The sequence below is a fragment of the Electrophorus electricus genome, chromosome 21 (genome assembly GCF_041902795.1).
Source record: "Electrophorus electricus isolate QZ-2024a chromosome 21, ASM4190279v1, whole genome shotgun sequence".
In the NCBI taxonomy this organism is placed as follows: domain Eukaryota; kingdom Metazoa; phylum Chordata; class Actinopteri; order Gymnotiformes; family Gymnotidae; genus Electrophorus; species Electrophorus electricus.
Window position 1 is genome coordinate 15,967,501 of NC_137517.1, and position 16,503 is coordinate 15,984,003.

Consider the following 16,503-nt stretch of genomic DNA (forward strand, 5'->3'; position numbering starts at 1 on the left):
CTGTCTCTCTCTCACACACACACACACACACACAGTGGGTGTCCAATCAGTCTTCCACACACACACACGTATACATAGAGTCAATATCCTCTCACACACATGATCACACTCAATATCATCAGTCAGTATCCTCAAACACACGCACACAATATCCTCACACATACACTGTCATTATGCTCTCTCTCTCTCACACACACACACACACACACACACACACACACACACACACACTCACACACAGATATAATTGCTATTACCCTCTCTCCTTCTGACACACGCATAGCATCACTGTATTAATTAGCTTCACATTCACACACTTTCACTCACTCATTCTCTCTGTATACACACACACTATCACTGCATCACTATCACAACATGTATTGTGTGTGTGTGTTTGCACATGTGTACTGATCTGTAAGTGTGAGGAATTTTTCTTTTTCTCTCTGCAGGCTGGTTAACTGCAGTATTACAGATAAAGGATGTGCTGCTCTGGCTTCAGCTCTGAGGTCAAACCCCTCATCACACCTGAGAGAGCTGAATCTGAACTCCAATAAACCAGGAGACTCAGGAGTGAAGCAGCTCTCTGCTCTACTGAAGGATCCACACTGTAAACTGGAGAAACTACAGTGAGTTACTGACTTACTATCTCTCACATACACACACACACGCACACACAGACACACACACACAGTCAATATCCTCTCACTCTCACACGCAAGCACACACACATACACAGCATGAGAGGATGTTGTCAGTATCCTCTCACACACGCTGTCAGTATGCTCACACACGCTGTCAGTATCCTCACACACACACACACACACACACACACACTCAATATCATCACACTCACAGTCAGTATCCTCATGCACACGCGCACGCACACACACACACATACCATCAGAATCCTCTCACACACACACACACACACACAGTCATTATCCTCTCTCACTGACACACACACACACACACATTATTATTGTATTAATGAATTAATTAGATTCACATTCACAAACTCTCTCTCTCTTTCATTCACTCACTTACATTGTTCCTAAGTTCAGTAGATTCTTTAAAAAATACAAATTATTTGCTGAGACAAAATCTCACCTACAGCTGCAGTAACAAATATAAACCCAAACTCACTTTAGATTTAAAACTTTGATGCTTGCCTACAAAGCCAAAAATGGACCAGCCCCTTCACACATGAGGTCAATGGTCAAAGCCCGATCCGTATCTCGAGTACTTCGAACCTCAAGTTCGGCTCGGCTTGAAATACCTTGCTTCAGGGCTCATGGACGACAAGCATCGAGACCATTTTCTGTCCTGGCTCCAAGATGGTGGAATGAACTCCCACTTGCTGTCCAGACAGCAGAGTCCCTTGCAGTCTTCAAACACAGACTGAAGACCCATCTATTTGTAGAATATTTAAAGGACAACTGACACTGCTCCCATATTGACTGACTAAATGAGTACTTATTGTAGGGTAGTGTTTATGTTGTTTGTTGTTTAACAAACTCTAGCACATTGTTTACAGTATTCTAGTTCATTGGTATGTTTGGTTCTAACCTACTGTACTGTACTAGGATATATTCTATGAGTAAATGACAAAGCACTTGTGTAAGTTGTTCTGGATAAGAGCGTCTGCTAAATGTCATAAATGTAAAATGTTATCATGTAGACACACACAACCAGAGCATGAGCAGCTTGATGGAGAACTGGATGTAACAATGAGCTCATAGAAAACTCTATAGGGACTGTGACTGATTAACATTACTGATGTAAACCAATAAGAATTAGACCTATTTCAACCCTACACAATATAGCAGTCAGGTACCAGTCTAGTGTGTGTGTGTGTGTGTGTGTGTGTGTGTGTGTGTGTAATGGTAATTGAGCTTGTGTACAGAGTCCGATCCCTGACTGATGGGTGTGTGTTCATGTCTGATCTTTCTGTCCTATTCTCTGTCTCACAGTATCCGGCCACTATTGAGGTGATGTGGTCTGAGTCTCCCACACAGAGAAGAGGATGAACAAACACACATAATTCATCATATGATTCTCCATGGTAACGTGTGTTAGTGTGAATATGTGTGAACATGACTGCAGCACAGGGCTGTGTGTCCTCCCCATGTCTTCCAGCTTCTAGACACCACACACACCTGACCTGGACGTTACACACACACACACACACACACACACACACACACACACACACACACACACACACACACACACACACACACCTGATCTGATCTGAAACTCTGCTGCCTTCCTGTTCTCTGGTGCTCATTAGTTTGAAGTTTACAGAGATAATCAAAACTAAACCTACATATGAGTGTAAAGGAAAAAAAAATGTACAGTTTTATACTTTCCCCAAATTACCCCATAAAAACACATTTGTAACATTATGAGGCCACCATCATGGATAATTGAAATTGATTTCTTCCTTTGAGTGTGAAACTCTACAAGAAAAACAGAAGATGTGTCTGGTAGACTTATGTCTTTGATGATGATGTGTATGACAGAGTTATGTGGATGTTGATTTGGTTCTGCTTCGAACTTTAATGTGTAAATACCACCTGAATTTAAAATGCTGTCTGCAGTAAGTGAAGATGTAGGAGTGTTCTTATGAAAGGCAGTGGGTATAATGGCTTCTACTACTAACTAGTTACATTAGTTTAATTTCTCCAGTGTACCAATAAACAACACTGCATTCACACAGATTATGGATGTAACCCTTAATATTGTATCATATAAGCAGCAGTAAACCTCTAACCCAACCGTAAAGTGCTGTTGTTTGTTTATTTATACACAAAAATGTACATTCTATATGGGACTATCAAGTTAGAAGGAGGAACCAAGAGAGGGGATGTGGAAATCCATCACGAAGCCATAACGGACTGAGAATTACTGGACACGCCATTAGAGTGTCGTTCTGACACAAGAGCTCCTGCTAACCAGTGGCCTCCCAGTAAGATTTTGTGAAACTAACCCTATATTCAGGACTCTCATACACAGACTCAAACATGGTTTTGCACAACAATAATAGCTGCAGCCAATTTTTGTTATCCTGAATGGGAGATCTCCATAGCCGTGAAGAATATATGGGGGGTGGGAATAAAATAAAATAATAAAAAAGAAAAAATAAATAATAATAATTTCTATATATATAAACTGAGAGAGAGAGAGAGAGAGAGAGAGAGAGAGAGAGAGAGCATTTTTTTTCCATCAGTCTACTTCCTGTATTTCACCATTTGGGTTGCAAACCCATAACAACATCTTTGGGACCAGAACTGCACCTAAATATTGAGTGTGTGTGTGAGTTTCCTCTATGGACACTGTGTCTGTTCAGTAGAAACACTCACATTGTTCAGAGCAAATAGAAGTTTTGGAGGAGACGTGATCAATCTGGCATTTCTGCAGTCATGTGCGTTTATTTGGGAAATTCTAAAGTATTCCTCACAGAAAGGTGCGCACACAGTATTTTACTGCAAACATGAAGAAAAACTACATCAGAATTCATAAGTCCAGTTTGGTTCATGTAACGCCATCTATTGGCTAATGGAGGAACAGCTCTCCTTAAGCTCTATGGTTGCTAGGCAACAGGCGCTTGTTTGGAGACTTGAACGAGGAAGTAGGAAAGAACATCTATAACATCTCCCTGAGCCAAGCCATTGTTCCTCAGTGCTTCAAGGCCACTTCTGTTGTGCCACTGCCAAAAAAAGTCACCAGCATTAACACTCAACTACTGCCCCGTAGCGCTCGCTCCCATCATGATGAAGTGCTTCGAAAAACTGGTGAAAGACCACATAATGTCAAGACTTCCTGCAACGCTCGACCTGCTCCAGTTTGCATACCGCCCTAACTGCTCCACTGATGATGCCATATCAGCAACGCTTCACCAAAGCCTGACCCATCTGGAGAATAAGAACAGTTATGTGCGGATGCTTTTCATTGACTTCAGCTCCGCCTTCAACACAGTCATACCCCAACACTTGCTAAAGAAACTCAGCCCATTAGGCATTGGCATTCCATTGTGCAACTGGTTATTGGACTTCTCAGACAGACCACAGACAGTACGAGTTTGAGTAAACACCTCTGAGACCATCATCGTGAACACAGGAGTTGCCCAGGGCTGTGTGCTAAGCCCTCTGTTGTCACCCTGATGATTCATGATTGTTGTGCGACGACAACGACTCGGCATACAAAGAGGAAGTAAATCAACTCATCGTCTGGTGCGACAGTAACAACCTGTCACTGACTGTCATCACGACAAAGGAAATATCATTGTCAACTTCAGGAGGAAGCACATGGTACATACTCCACTCACAATCCATGGTACTGCCGTAGAGTTAGGGAGAAGCATCAAGTTTCTAGAGGTGCACATTACAGATGATCTGACATGGACTACACACCACTTCCCTCATCAAAATGGCACAGCAGCACCTTCACTTCCTGCGAAGGATGAGGAGAGCAAACCTTCCATCTCCTTCCTCACAATGTTCTATAGAGGCACCATAGAGAGCGTTCTGACCAGCAGCCTCCTGCTCTGGTATGGCAGCTGCACCGCCTCAGGCCAGAAATCTCTCCAGAGAGTGGTGAGGACAGCAGAGAAAGTCATCAGAACCTCACTTCCATCCATACATGGTCTATACCTGTCACGCTGCCTCAGCAGAGCCTCCAAGATGGTCAGGAATCCCACCCATCCTGACCATAGACTGTTCAGCCTTCTGCCCTCTGGTAAACGTTACCGCTGCATGCGGTGCAAGACTGCCAGACTTAATAAGAGCTTCTTCCCACAGGCCATTAGACTACACAACTCCCTTTAACTATACACCACATTTATTTTATTTTACTTTATACCTAGAAACATAGAAATATTATGATCACTATTTATAACCCACAAAGAAGCTTTCGAGTCTTTTATAAACAGAGATCTTTTCCAACACTAATGAAGTTATTTCTCATGGGAACAGTCCAGGGTGATCTGCCTTAGGCTTCTACAGAAGCCCCTGTATCAGAGCCTCTGTTCTGCATGTATAAGATACCCCAGAAACATTATTCATCTTTATGCTTTCAGACAGTCTTGCACCACTCTGCACGTGTGACAGGAAGCTTCAAAGCCTATTATAATTAGATCACAGATCGCCTCATGAAAATACAGATTAACGTTTGGCCTTTCCTTTGCCCCAAAACATTTGATCACCTCATTCCCCCCTTTCATGACTTTGTCATGAACCATTGTCCTGCTGTCTCTATTTAATGTGTCATTGTTTTATATAAATGTTAACAATGTTGTGACTTCAGTTTATTATTTCTAATATGAACTATTGAATTAGTTCATCCATGTGCCCTATAACATTCCCTTCATACTTATGTGGCTATTTCTGCCTGCAGAGCCCATGCTTAACATTCGGTGGACATGGGGAAGGTTTCTAATATTATCATACAAATATATTGTAAGGTGGGCTCAAACCCAGGTCAGCTAGGTGATGACACCAATAGCCTACTGGGTGAGCACCCACGCTCTAACAATGGTAGGCCCGTGTGCAGAACAGTTAGTGCTTGGATCAGGTAAAACAAAAGGAAAAATCTAAACACCACACCGAGCGTGGAAAAAGGGAGTACAAAGGATGCCACTGGAAAACCAAACTAAAACTTCCCAAACAAAATCAGAAAACAGGGAGGAACTTGAATGGCTAAGAGAAGCCTTGGGAGGGGAAAACTGAAGAGGAGAGGGGACGTGTAGAAACACAAACACACTCGCAGACAAGAAGTGAGGTGTCACACAAGCACTCACAGACCTCAAGCTACCCGCTAGGAGCTTGGCTCAGAACTTTGGCAAAAACCCTGCAGTGACTGACTGAGTCACTGGGCTTATATAAGGTCTAGCCCAGCTGTTGGGTGTTAAGCCTGATTAGTGGTGTGCCTGACTCGAGGCCTCCCTCTGGTGGCCGGAGCAAGACCCTTAACCCTCAATTGCTCAAATTGTACACCGTCATAACTGTAAGTTGCTTTGACTTACATAAGAGAGGACATACGAGAAAAACCAACACTGGACATTTAAGAAGTGCAGTGGTAGCCTATACCTTAGAGAGTATTATGCAACATCTAGTTGGTTACATGGATGTATCAAGTTATTGATATTGACAGTGGCTGAACGTTGGAAAAAAATCAGCAGAATGAATGATGCACTATAATAGACTATGATGAAGATTTTATCAGCCTGTTGATCTTATTAGCTAAGTTTTCATTCACAAATAAATAAAAATTAAGACATTGTTTTTTGACACCTATATTTATTTATTTAGTGTTGTATTAACACTAGGAATCAGATGTTTTATGCACCTTGTATGTTTTGTTAATTAAAGACCTAAAAGTGCAATTTTTTTTATTAAGTTTTTTAAAATTAATTAATTTATGCTAATATGGATGGCATTAGCCTATAGATTTTGTTTAGCCGTGCTTTTTGGTTCAGTCATCACTAATGCAGAACAAGGGCAGATTTCCTGCTCAGTGGAAGTCAGAATGTCAGAAACCTTTTGAAGAATGACTTCTGTAAGGGACAGAATGAATAAACATTTTAATTGGCTTCTGAATGAAGATGGTACAGATGGAGATAGCAGCGGTAGTCTTCTGCAAAGGTAAGATTTCAAATGGACAGCTAAATATGAAAATAAGCAGTGTTAGGTGAGATATTGAGTCGATGTAGGCTAAATCACACTAGCTACATGCATGCTATAGGCACTAGCTACATAAAACATATGCTAGTGGGCTAACAACTAATATGCTAGCCAAAGTTTCAGTGAACGTTCCAGCTAAATATCACTTAACAGTGTATAGCCTGTTGTAAGGTGTATGTTGTGTTTGTGAGATCTGTCTTAATAATTATTCACTGAGAGAATGTTTTTCATATTGCACTACATCATTATGATTTGTCTATTTTATGTATGTAGTTCTCACAGCATGTTTGAAGCCATGTTTGGCGGCTTCACCAGAACACACAAAAATGCTTTGCCCGTCATGGCAACACATAGTGTGTCCCCAATAATAATAACCTGATTACAACACGAACAATTCTATCATGGTTCCGCTACAACTCTAGACATGTCCTCCACCTATGAACATGTTCCTAAACCATATATAACCATTCTAATTCATTTTCATAATCTTGTATAAGTTTGAAATGTTTCGCAATAGTGAAGGTGTGGGACCAATCTGCCATCGCAGGCAGAACATAAGAAGAAGAAGACGTTTAGAGTGTCTGTCCTGAATAACCCCTCATTACAACGCTACAGTTCACACAGCAGTAATTATACATAAGCTCTTTCTGATTAAGATATCTATATATTTGTTTGTTTGGTTATGTTAGTTGCTTGTGATTTTTAGAGTGATTTTGCCTTTCATAACGATAGCTATACATTTATCATGGTGATAGGTTTCATACCTTTATGGCAGAATTTGGCTAACTCAAATTTTGTTCACAAACTGTACTTTCTAGTTCTTATTTGTTTTGATACTTTTTCAGATGCCACTACTGCCTGCAGAGTTGTTGTGCCATTGGACTTAGACAAGACAGAATTCTTTCAGGCACTCAGGGATAATTTACCTGACCTGCCTGAAGAGTTTGAAATTTGCAGAGTGAATGGGCAAAAGATTATTACTCCTTTGACATTACCAAGCTTGTGCCCTGGAGACATATAAAGAAATAATGCTTTGGCCAGGTCAGCTCTGTACATTCGTCCAAAGGTCGGCAAAGTGCATGCTAAACTTATAAACAACCATTTTGACTTTTTTTTTTTAACTGAAAGAAACCGTTAAATCATTACATGTTGAATATAAGCTGAGAATACTTATAGATTTAAATATTCTAAGGTAGTAGTACTAATGGCACAATAAGAAACTAAAAGTAATAAAACTGCTAATGTAAAGGAGAACTTAGATTGTTAAGATAGGTCTTTCGATAGGGGTAGACATCTGTTTAATGATCCTGAAACCCTAGGAGAAGAAGTTGTTACAAGAAGCTGAGTCTGTTCGAATTAGATGATGCCGCGATCATCTCATTGTTTTAGTGTTCTCCAGACCAAGTTTCACGTACCACCAACCAGCCCCCTGCATCTCTAGGCCAGGCTCCACCCACCACTGCCATCCAACCGTCTGCACCTGCAGGACAGATCCCACCTATCACAGCTAGACAGGTGATTGCTCCTCCAGGACAGGTCCCACCTATCACAGCTAGACAGGTGATTGCTCCTCCAGGACAGGTCCCACCTACCACAGCTAGACAGGTGATTGCTCCTCCAGGACAGGTCCCACTTACCATAGCTAGACAGGTGATTGCTCCTCCAGGACAGATCCCACCTATCACAGCTAGACAGGTGATTGCTCCTCCAGGACAGGTCCCACCTATCACAGCTAGACAGGTGATTGCTCCTCCAGGACAGATCCCACCTATCACAGCTAGACAGGTGATTGCTCCTCCAGGACAGGTCCCACCTATCACAGCTAGACAGGTGATTGCTCCTCCAGGACAGATCCCACTTACCATAGCTAGACAGGTGATTGCTCCTCCAGGACAGGTTCTGCTTACCACTTCTAGCCAGCCCTCTGCTCTCCGAGGCCAGGCTCCACCCACCACTTCCAGCCAAGATTCTGCACCTCCTGACCAGGTGTTATCTACCACTGCCAGTCACCATCCTGAGGTGATCAGGTTAGTCATATTTATTCTTGTATATGAAGGGACAGTGACTACTTTTAGGTCAGACTGGGTTTCAAAACGTAAGTTGAAAATATGTAGGCTGTTGACTCCAACATTTTAACAACAGTTCATCAAACTTTAAAACTAAGTGATTATTTCTCATAAATATTTTTGGTTATAATTATATTTTATGGGACTTAGGGGGGACTTCTACATGGATTCATCTGAATCTTATGTTGAAGAGGTTCTCCTGGCATCTCCAGTTAAAAATAATGGTGAAAATGTATGTACTTCAGCAGTCTAATTTCGGTCTAATTTCAATCTTAATATATTTCACTATATCTTGTGCTCATAAATTGTTTTTCTTTTGTTGTCGGAATGACAAAGACCTGGTTCAGATCTTGAAAGATTTCCAAGAGGATCATATTGACCTCAACATGAGCTCCACAGTTATCGTCAGGCATAAATATATTCTCAGAAGTGCATGTACTGCTCTGGCACGCAGTTATTTTGACTGGCATAAAGTGCCAAATATTCATTTTGTGGGGGAAATAGCAGAGGATTATAGAGGCCTGAGAAGATCATTTTTCAGGTCAAGGTCAAACAGAGTCTTTGTAATCGTAGGCTCATGATGCTTGCGCTACAGCAGAGCCTTGGAGGTTTTGTTGGCAGACTTGGGCAGCTGCTCTTCAGTTATGATCAAACAGCTTTAGCCCTCAACAAATTCTATACCACAGGCAAGCTCACTGCCTGGTCCATTATGCACAATGGCCCTGCCCCAAGATGTCTCAATCAAGAGCTGTATTTGCTTATGTGTGGGCAGAAGCCTGATTTGTCATCATTTGACCATGGCAATTTCCAGGATGGAGAGTTGCAGAGCAAACTTGCAAAGGTAAGTAAACACTTCTTATATGGTAATCTGTTAAACTAAATTTAGAAGAAAAAATATTTGTTAAAATTAAATATTTACCAGTAGTTACCAGTTAATATATTTTTATTCTTAGTTATGGTGTATTTAACAGTAATCTAAAGCTTTATTCAGGTTGCCTTGGAAAAAAAAAAAAACAGTCATACTAAGGTTGACAACATATAAGCAAACAAAAAATAGAATTGCTTTAATTATTCACCTGACAAAGATATTGTTCTTTTTTAATATAGCTAAACTTTTACAAGTGATTTCTGAATCAGTGGTCTTACCTGTTTAATATTTACACATTTTCATATGTTCTCAGCAGAAGTGTTTATCAGTTAATTATGTTTAATTCTTCTATTTGGATCTGCCTTTTCAGAATCACTAATTCTGTGTGTATGGATTGTAGATGATGCCATCTATAGGCATTGTATAGAGGAGATTGCATGTAATGATTGTGCTTAACATATTCAGGGTGGGAAGTAGAATCCACCAGTTCACTGCAGGAATGAATTCCTGTGGATTGATGTGGACAGTGGTGGAGAGGTTCTGGGAGCAGTTCCTCCCAATAATCACATACACTGCCAAAACTCCTACACGATCTGATGCCTGGGACCTGTTCACAATAATATGGAGTCCAGAAGGCAGCAATTACAGAGCACAGGAAGAGGAAACCATATTCTTATGGGAGTGCTGCCTTATGTCCATTCAAGGCGAGTGACTGTCATCTGTTTTTAAAGAGTATAAAGCAACGGCTGTGTTTTGTCATGGTAGAATATGTCTGTATAATATGTATAGAATATAGAATATATAACTAGTAATGTTTATACATCTTATTTGTTCATCAAGTATAACATTTCTTTGAATAAATATCAACAGAAGAAAATGTGGATATATTACATGAGGACCTCCTCATCTTTGTCACTGGGGCTGACTCAGTACCTCCGCTGGGGTTCCAGCAAAACTGCCAGATCCAATTTTATGGTCAGGAAGATGGTAGCCGCAGGAAACCATACGCATCCACCTGTGCCTGCTGCCTCTTCCTACCACGAGGAATCAAAGAAGAAATGGAATGCACACATCTTACGTAGATAGCATTAAAGGGATCATTGGGTTTTGGGAAGGTGCAAAAGGAGTAAGCGTTTGTAGGAATGTAGAATTTATAGTATTGTACTGAAATGTCAATTTATGCATAATTTCTGTTTAAAAAGAAAATTTACATACATTCATGGACTTATCTGATCCATGCTTTATGGCAACTTGACACGCCACTGTTAAATGACTGTCAGCCATAGAATTCCATGAATTAGTTTTATGTAAACTTAATAAAAATGGTTATGAAGAAAATGTATAAAGATCATTCCCACCTGACACTGTTAGACCTTCTCCGGACAATGCCTCGTTTGTAACATTGAGCTCAGAATAAAGACGGGAACAGCTCTGCTCTTCAATTAATTCCAGAACCTACATCTTTATTTCTGTTTAACGTTTATCTAGGAACGACATTAATTGGTGGCTGTACCACAGGGATCAATTGGATCGATTGGTAATGGACCCACGCCATCAGCAGGACAAAGCACCATCTGACAGGCGACCCAAAGCTGCACTGTTCTGTAACTGGGGTCTGAATCCCATTCTTATAGATGGTTTCAGTCTTACATCTGTTGTGGAAATTTACTTTGCTTTCTGTTTTTATAGTCACAGCATAACAGTCTGCAGATAAGCGTGTGAGTCAGGGACACCAGCGGCTCATGTAGCTGATTCAGCAGATGGGCCACATGGAAGTGCCTAACACGGCACGCAGGGTTCTAGCCATAGAGATAGAGGACGTCTTAGATGCTTAGGCTAGCAGAAGCATGCAGAAGGATAACCTTCTACGGAGTTGTTTTTCATTGTTTTCTTTGGGCGTTATCGCCACTGTTGGGGTATACAAGACAGGGAATTGTACTGCCAGACAGTTCTCTTACTCTCTTATACAGGGGACAGAACTCAATAAGCTTCTTACTACTCAATGTATAAAGCTGTCTGTGTTTGAGCTTTCATTTTTCCACTACAATTTGGCGTTGTCGGCAGGATGAGCAGCTCCACCGCTGAAGGAGGAAAACTGACACTTCACTGAGGACGCTCCTTGGGAAGGCTGAGCTGGGAGGGAACACCCATTTGGGGAAAGTACCGCCAGAGTGAAGATGTTTTCCCTCATCTTGCGGTGCCTGCTCATCTTCAAAAAGAACTGTGAGTGGGAGAGAGCAGAGATTGTGTAAGTACACAGACATTCATATTCCCTCTGTGCGGCCGTTCAGGAGTTCTCCTTTAGCATAAGAATATTTCAGATGTACTTGAAATAGCTTTGTTACGACGGTGCAAAGTAAAGTGAATCAGTAGCCTGCTGATAGTGAGGCACCTATTGCTCAGACGTGAGATAGGGTACCCAAATAGGTCCGGACCTGGGAGGAGAATCAGTCCAAGAGCGAACGGAGCATAAGATACATTAACGGGACTAAATTACAGCAGCGCATGCATTAAGAGAGTAATAAAATGGGATCCCAAAATACTAAATTAATGCAATATGACCCGTCCGAGTGGAACCAGCCCTTACATAATGACATGCGAAGGGACTATGGGGAGAGTGCACTAAGGTAGTTGCCCATATGGGTAGATTATTATGGATTCCCTTGGAATGGAAGCTTGAGTGTGAAACTGCTTAGCAATATGCTTAGACGTATGGAAAACCGACCAGGGGATTCTGGTCAGCGTAAGGTATGGGATAGACACCATGGGAATATGATAGCAAATCTTTAAATGTGGAGAACAGAAAAAAAACAAACAAATAAACAAACTAAGGGGATTGGGAGGGGGGATGAACCTAACTCCACTTCTCAGTGTGTGTCCTCCATAGCCGATCCCGATCTTGACTCCGCTCCTCCGCAAACGAGAAACAAGTAGCCTTGGTACCTGATCCAGTGGCAGCGGAACGTCCACCCACCTATGGACTGCCTCAAGCAGGACCACGCACTGGTCTCTTAGATGAAGCCCACGCCATAGAACGAAGGCATCACCCTCAGAGCGGTTAACCAGGAAATGGATGCTGACACCTCGTTCGGACTCAGCAGACTGGCTGAAGACTATGCCAGACATCATGAAGCTCAAATTCAAAGCACAGAGCAGACAACATGGATCAAGCTATGTTCACCATGATGCAACAAGTGGCTCCCAGGGGGAGAGGACGAGGAAGGGAGCAAGATGCTCCAGGAGGGAGAGACATGTCATGGAGAAATCGATGTTACAACAGTGGAAAGGAAGGACATTTTTTCAGAGGCTGTCCAGACCCAGACGGCCAAGCCGCGAGAAACGATCTAGAAGATGTGGACTGACGGGCGGAGGAGAGGTGGGACGGCTGTGAGGGACCACCAACCCCATCAGAAAAGGGAAGTGCCAGATTTTTATTCTATGTATTCTCAGCAATTAAGTAAGGGACCCCTAGCATTACCCCAAGTAACTTTAACCATTAACGACAAACAAATGAAGTTTTTAGTAGATAGTGGTGCAACGCATGCAGTAATTCAAGCCAATGGAATTATATATATTGGGATGATGATTTTGTAGTTGCGCAAGCTGACCTGTCCGATGAGCAGAAACAGTGGTATGATGTTGAGTACTCCATCCCCCATGTCTCACTAGGAAGAAATAATCCCTTTAGACAATGGCGGGAGGTGGGACCGTGGATAAGACGAATGAGTCATCTCCACAGATGGGAACCCACTGAACAACCGCCTATTCACTATAATGTAGAAGCAGATGCATTCTGAATGAATCTGCCGTATGTAACTACTGCTAATAGAACTGTAGAGCTTACCTCACCTCATCAGAGTGTACCATTGACTAATTTTGTAGTATTAGAATCCGAGCATGATAATTACTTGAGCGAGGTACCAGATATCTTATGGGCTAAAGGAAAAAATGATGTGGGATTAATCAAAAATGATGAGCCAATACAGATCATGCCAAAGGGCGTATACAGACCGAGACAACCCCAATACCCATTGAAAAAGGAGGCTATAGAAGGTATTAGGCCGGTATCCCAATCCCTTCGAGATGCCAGTGTAATAATTCCATGCTCATCCTCGCCTGTCCGTACCCCTATATTTCCTGTTAGGAAACCAGAGCATGATGAGTGGAGATTTGTACAAGATTTACAAGCAGTAAATGCAGCAGTACAAGCAAGTGCACCTGAAGTGCCAAATCCGCACACCATATTATCACAAATACCGCATGACAGTCGATGGTTCACCGTCGTGGATCTGGCGAATGCGTTCTTTAGCGTACCGGTACATCCAGATAGCCAGTTTTGGTTTGCTTTCTCTTATGAGGGAAAACCCTACACGTTTATGCGCCTCTGTCAGGGCTATTGTGAATCACCAACCATTTATAATGCAGCATTAAGACAAAGCTTAGAAGGTCTTACCCTTCCTGCAGGCACAACTCTGCTGCAATACATGGATGATTTATTATTAGCTGCGCCAACCGAGGAGTTGTGCAAGCAAGCCACTTTATGCCTGTTGAAACATTTAGCTGCAGAAGGGCATAAAGCTAGTAGAGAAAAATTACTGTAAAGAGGAAGTAACTTTCTTGGGGCATATCATTAAGGGAAATACACCCAGGCTGTCTCACAACCGAGCACAAGCTATAATCTCGCTACCTAAACCGACCACAAAGAAACAGGTGTTGTCTTTCCTAGGCATGTGTTCCTACTGTCGCATGTTTATTCCATCCTATGCAGAATTGGAGGGACCGTTACGAGCCATCATTCCCACTAAAGCCGGGAATGCAATGCAGCTGGCCTGGAACCCAGAGGCGGAAAAGGCATTTGTAGAATTGAAACAAGCACTACAAAACCTGCCTGCCCTAGGTTTACTAGATCCCAACAAACCTTTCACTCAGATGGTAGATGAGAAATGTGGCTATATGACATTGGTTCTATGCCAGAAACATGGAACACATCAAAGACCAGTAGCTTACTTCTCGGTGAAATTAGACAAGGTAGCACGAGGGCTACCAGCTTGCCTCAGAGCAATAGCAGCCGCTGAGAAGGCTATACTAGCCTCAAGAGATGTAGTGGCATATTCCCCTCTTACTGTTTTAGTCCCACAGGCAGTACACTGAATACTGCAGGACCAGAGAGTGTCACACTTATCAGCCCAGCGATGGCTGCGATACCACACTACCCTCTTAGACATGCCTACCATAACTGTTAAAAGGTGTATAACACTGAACCCAGCTACACTCCTTCCTACGAAGGAGGATGGAGACCCACATGACTGCACAGCAGTCTTGGCTGAAGTATGTATGCTGTGAGTTGACCTCTTTGAAGAAGCAATAAGTAACCTGGACCTATGCCTCTATGTGGATGGGTCAGCAAGCAGGGACGACACAGGGGTCAATAGGGCAGCATACGCTGTAGTAACAGATCATGAAATACTCAAAACAGAAGTATTGCCATCTTTCTATTCAACGCAAGCTGCAGAGCTAGTAGCACTGACGGAAGCATGCAAACTAGCTGCAGACAAAACTGTTAACATCTATACTGATTCCAGATATGCTTGGAGGGGGTGGGGGGGGGGGTAGTCCACGATTTTGGAGCCATATGGAAACATAGATAATTCCTGACAAGCTCAGGCAAATATATTAGACATCACCATCTTGTCAATACACTGCTAAAAGCCATTTTGCTGCCAAAAACAATTGCAGATGTTAAATGTGCAGCTCACAGAACCATGGAAGACCAAATTAGCAAGGGGAATAATTTCACAGACAAAGTAGCAAAGGCAACCGCAACTAAAACCGCTGTGCAAGCAGTACAGGAAACAGCTGCTACCCCGCAAGCCACATTACAAGAGATTCAGTCAGGGGCCACTGCCACTGAATGCACTAAGTGGAAACAACTAGACTGCATGGTGCGCAATGGTGTTTGGACACACACACCTACAGGCAAGCCCTGCCTACCCAAATCATATTTGCTGGGCCTAATCAGAATTGCTCATGGGCGTAGCCATATGAGCAAAGGGGGAATTGTGCACAGCATAGTAAAGTACTGGTTTGCGGCAGGACTCACAAAACTTACCCAAAATTTTTGTTCCAGCTGTCTTGTTTGTGCGCAGCACTCCCCAAAGAGAACCACCACGCAAAGCCCAGTAGTAGGACACCCGCCAGCAACAGAACCATTTCAACACTGGCAAGTTGATTTTGTTGAATTAACCCAAGCAGAAGGTAAGAAGTATATGCTGGTGTGCGTGTGTATGTTTAGTAAGTGGGTAGAAGCATTTCCCACTACCAAGCAAGACACACAGACGGTAGCTGAAATGTTCCTAAGGGAACTCATTCCTAGGTGGGGCCTACCAAAGCGTATCTCAAGTGACAATGGCACGCCGTTCGTACATCAAGGTCTCATAGAATTAACCAAACAGTTAGGTATCGATATGAAGAAACACTGCAGTTACCACCTTGCTAGCGCAGGGGCGGTAGAACGAGCTAACGGCACTCTGCCAACAGACAGGACTTAACTGGGCACAGTGTTTACCATTAGTCCTATGTCAAATGCGAACTACACCCCAAAGGCAAACGATGCTCAGTGCCTTTGAGACAGTTTTTGGCAGACCACCCAATACAGGTGTAGGGCCTCCGCTGATGGATAATGTACTTCTAGCTGGTTCCATAGTACAGTACTGCATGTCATTGCACCATGCTCTGTCCATTGTATCCAAACAGGTGCAAGCTGTCCTGCCAAGCCCTGCAGACACGCATCTTCATGATATCGTTTCAGGCGACTGGGTGTTGGTGAAAGATCTCAGACGAAAGCGGTGGAACCAAGTGCGGTGGACAGGACCACACCAAGTTAACAACC

General features: G+C 42.6%; 1 protein-coding gene across 1 annotated transcript in view; it reads left to right on the forward strand.

Moving 5' to 3' along the window:
• LOC145652951 (NACHT, LRR and PYD domains-containing protein 12-like) overlaps positions 1 to 16,503 on the forward strand; it is a 112,084-nt gene that overhangs the window by 20,810 nt on the left and 74,771 nt on the right. The gene's annotated exons all lie outside the window — the stretch shown is intronic.